Source organism: Myotis daubentonii, chromosome 3, assembly GCF_963259705.1.
Source record: "Myotis daubentonii chromosome 3, mMyoDau2.1, whole genome shotgun sequence".
In the NCBI taxonomy this organism is placed as follows: Eukaryota; Metazoa; Chordata; class Mammalia; order Chiroptera; family Vespertilionidae; genus Myotis; species Myotis daubentonii.
In genome coordinates, this window is record NC_081842.1 from 200,436,434 (window position 1) to 200,441,159 (window position 4,726).

At 36.9% G+C, this 4,726-nt stretch overlaps 1 non-coding gene across 1 annotated transcript; it reads left to right on the top strand.

The window, feature by feature from the left end:
* Positions 1-4,212: 4,212 nt before the first annotated feature.
* Positions 4,213-4,318, top strand: LOC132232092 (U6 spliceosomal RNA). Its single transcript, XR_009452251.1, has one exon. It is a non-coding gene; the product is annotated as a U6 spliceosomal RNA (small nuclear RNA).
* The last annotated feature ends 408 nt before the right edge of the window (positions 4,319-4,726 follow it).

The following is a 4,726-nucleotide window of genomic DNA, read 5'->3' on the forward strand; positions in this document are numbered from 1 at the left end:
CACACTAAGAAGTCTCAATTAAGTGTAATATTTGCGATTGATTTTTGGTATAAAATCTTTACCAAGGTAAGGATGCTCCCTTCTATTCTTAGTTTGCTGAGTTTCAAAAGTACTGTAATAATAAGGTAAACTATCTGTTTTTTAACATCTGTTGAAATAATCTGTTATTTCCATCATTAATCTTTTAATACTTAGTATGTATCTATCATAGTTCTAAATATTTTATTATATCATTATATTTAATCTTCACAACTCCATGAAATAGGTACTATTATTATACCCACTTTTCAGATGGAGAAACTGAGGCACGGGGAAGTTAGATGATTTGCTGAAAGTCACTCAGGAAGTAATGGAACATGGGGTAAAATAGGTAGCCTGGTTCCAGAGTTCACACTCCTTTAAAAAAAATGTTTTTTATTGATTTTTAGAGAGAGAGAAAGGGAGAGGGAAAGAGAGATAGAAACATCATGAGATGAGAGAGAAACACTGATTGACTGCTTCCTGCACACCTGCTACTGGGGATCTGACCTGCAACCTGGGCATGTGTCCTGACTGGGAATTGAACTGGTAATCTCTTGGTGCATGGGTTCACACTCAACCCTGAGCCACACCAGCCCATCCAGAATCCATGCTCTTTTTAAAAAATATATTTTATTGATTTTTTTAGAGAGGAAGGAAGAGGGAGAGATAGAAATATCAATGATAAGAGAGGATCATTGACTGACTGCCTCCTGCACACCCCCTACTAGGGATCGAGCCTGCAACCTGGGCGTGTGCCCTTGATCAGAATTGAACCCTGGACCCTTCAGTCCACAGGCCAACGCTCTGAGCCAAGCCAGCTAGGGGGAGTCCACACTCTTAATTATTACACTAAAGTTTGTGATTTTTTATTTGGTTAGCTAATATTTTATTTATGTGCTTGTATTTCCATTTATAAGTGAAAGTAGTTTTTACTTTATTAGGTTACCTTAAACTTTTTAAAAATTGAGATATAATTCACATACTGTAATATTCAACATTTTAAAGTATACATTTCAGTGAGTTTTAGTATAATCACAAATCTGGGCAACCATCACCACTATCTAATTCCAGATTTTCACCACCTCAAAGAGAAATCTTGAACCCATGAACAGTTACTCCCCATTCTCCTCTTGGTCCAGCCCCTGGCAACTACTTACCTACTTTCTGTTTCTATGCATTTCCTAGTCAACATTTCATATATATGAAATTCTACAATATATGGCTTTCTGTGGCTTCTGTCACTTAGCATTATGTTTTCAAGGTCATCTACACTGAATTTTTATTTGTTTTATGGTTAAATCATATTCCATTTAATGGATATGCCACATTTTGTTTATTCATTAATCAAATGATGAGCACTTGGGTTTTTTCCACTTTGTGGCTATTAATGCTATCACTATGAACATTAGTGTGTGAGTTTTTGTGTGGATATATATTTTCAGTTCTCTTGGGTATATACCTAGGGGTGGAATTGATGGTCACGTGGCATGTTATGTTTAATTTTCTGAAGAATTTACCTTTATCCCAGATTGGACTCAAGATTATGCATGTGCTTTCACTTTCTACTAAAATAGCAAAATGGTATGGGCTGATGCTTCCTCCCCAAGTCACCCCCACCCCCACCCCAAGAAACTCAAACTGAAACTGATACAGAAGATAAGGAACCAAAACAACAGGGAGAAAACCCTGGGAAAACCCTTTTTAATTGGTTAGTACACACACACACACACACACACACACAGACGCAGCTAGAGACAAAGGGTAGCCTGCAGGGCTATGAGAGGATACATTCCTAAGAAGCAGTTTAAATTCTGCTCTGGCACCCCTCCACCATCACCTTGGTTTAGCTGTTCGCTGGCCACTTGCTGCAAAAATCTAGGGTCATGACCCAGACCTGTGACAGTGATCAAATCAAGATAGTGGGGGTGGGGGAGATAGTGGGAAACAGATGGTGCCTCAGTAGCCTTGGGCACTGACTTATTCCCTCCCACTCATTCCAGTTCAATTCAGTTTGTTTCTTGGAGGTGTGGAGGGAAAGCCAAAAGGATTTTGTGATGTTCTTTGGGACTAAGACTGGAGCTGACCTTTCTCTCTTCCCCCTTTCCCAAGAGGCATTTCCAGGCACAGAATTCAATAACCCCAGGAGAATCTGAGCTGGCAGGCCAAATTAAGAAGATGTCATACAACTAGAACTGCCCCAAATGAAAACCAACAAATCGATTGCCCATATTATCAGAAACAGGCGTCTTAAAAACAAAAAGCACCAAGATTTAACACAGAATATAATATATTAAAGAGATAAGAAAAGTATATAAAAAAAATATGAAAAACATAAACAAGAAACTATTAAAAAAGGAAGAACCAAGTAAAAATATTAGCCAGGAAAAATATAATAGATGAAAAAGAGGACATTATAGATGGATAAATGGTTGTTAGATATAGCTGAAGGATGAATGATTGGATTTAAGATCAGATTTCAAGAAACCCCCCCAAGAAGGAAGAAAGGAAGGATAAAGTAAAGGAAAATAGAAAGATATTATGAGCCATGGAGGAAAGAAGTAGAAGTGCCAACATTTGTAGTTTAGGAATATTAGAGAACAAAATATTTTTAAAGAGCCGAAACCGGTTTGGCTCAGTGATAGAGCGTCGGCCTGCGGACTGAAGGGTCCCGGGTTCGATTCCGGTCAAGGGCATGTACCTTGGTTGCGGGCGCATCCCCAGTGGGGGGTGTGCAGGAGGCAGCATATCGATATTTCTCTCTCATCAATGTTTCTAACTCTCTATCCCTCTCCTTTCTTCTCTGTAAAAATCAATAAAATATATTTAAAAAAAATATTTTTAAAGAAAGGACTTTTCAGCATTAAAGGAAAATGAAAGACATCGATTGAAAGGGTTCATGAAGTGCCAAACAGTAATGATAAAAATAATTCTAGCCCTAGCAGTTTGGCTCAGTGGATACAGCATTGGCCTGCGGACTGAAGGGTCCGGGTTCGATTCCAGTCAAGGCAAGTGCTTGGGTTTCGGGCTCAATTCCCAGTAGGGGGCATGTAGGAGGCAGCTGATCAATGACTCTTTCTCATTGATGTTTCTGACTCTCCTCTCTTTCTCTCTGAAATCAATAATAATAATAATAATAATAATAATGATAATAGTAATAATTCTAAACACATTTCAGTAAAATTTAAGAATATCAACCCAAATGAGGAAATTCTAAAAGCTTATAATCAGAAAAAAACACACAGAGAATTTCCAAAGGGATAAGAAATAGGATTGAAATTGGACTTTTTGCCCTGGCCAGGTAGGTCAGTTGGTTAGAGCATCATCCCAATACACCATGGTTACAGATTTGATCCCTGGTCAGGACACATACAAGAATTAATCAATGCATAAATAAGTGGAACAACAAATTTCTCTCTCTCTCAAATCAATAAATAAAAATTGAAAAAAGAAATTGGACTTTTTAAAACTACAATAGAGAGTTGTGCTATATAGTAGTATGGTGGATAAATAGATACAAGGTGACAATGGAAATAAATATCTTAAGAGATTAAAGGAAAATAATTTTGAACTATTTAAATTATCACTCAAATGTGAATGTGGAATAATAAAAATAGTTTCAGGCATGCAAAGTATTGCCATGCAGACTCACATAGGAAATGTTGTTCTTGGAGAGAATTCAAGGAGAAAAACAAATCCAGGAGATGCTGTAAGAGATAAGAAGTAGAGATAAGAAGTAAATATAATAAAAAATGTTGGAAAGGCTTGCTGTAGTCTTAAAAAACAGAACAAAAACAAAACATCTTCTTTTTCCAAAAAAGGAAGAATTATTTTCCTAACAACCCAGAATTAAATTTTCAGACAATATCATTATGATGAGTGAGGAGACACCAAGGGACATGAGAGCACACTAAAGTTCTCATCTTATCAGAGGAACAATATAGATATTAGGTTTAAAAAGAAATAAGGGCCTGGCCAGGTGACTCAGTGGTTGAGCATCGACCTATGAACCAGAAGGTCATGGTTCAATTCCTGGTCAGGGAACATGACCCAGTTGCGGGCTAGATCCTCAGTGTGGGGCCTGCAGGGCATCCAATCAATGATTCTCTCATTATTGATATTTCTATATTTCTCTCTCTCTTTCCTCTCTGAAATCAATACAAATATATTTTTAAAAAAGATATTTCAAAAAAAGTGTTCCCTTTAGCCACACGTATACTAAAATTGGAATAATACAGAGAAAATTACCATTACTCCTATGCAGGATGACATACAAATTCGTGAAGCATTCCATATTTTATTTATTTTTTAAATTTATATATTTTTATTGATTTCAGAGAGGAAGGGAGAGGGAAAGAGATAGAAACAACAATGATGAGAAACATTGATTGGCTGCCTCCTGCATGCTCCCTACTGGGGATTGAGCCTACAACCTAGGCATGTGCCCTTGACCGGAATCCAGCCCGGGACCCTTCAGTCCACAGGCCAATGTTCTATCCACTGAGCCAATCCAGATAGGGTAAGCACTCATATTTTAAAATAAAATTAATTTTAAAAAAACCTTTCAGGTAAATTTAACCAAAAGTAAAGTTAAATAAAATGTATAGTTATATTTACTAGTATAGCAGAAGAAAAATAGGCTTTAAGACAAAAAACATTATTGGGGATAATAAAAAGCCACTGTATAAGAGTAAACGTTTCGCCCTGA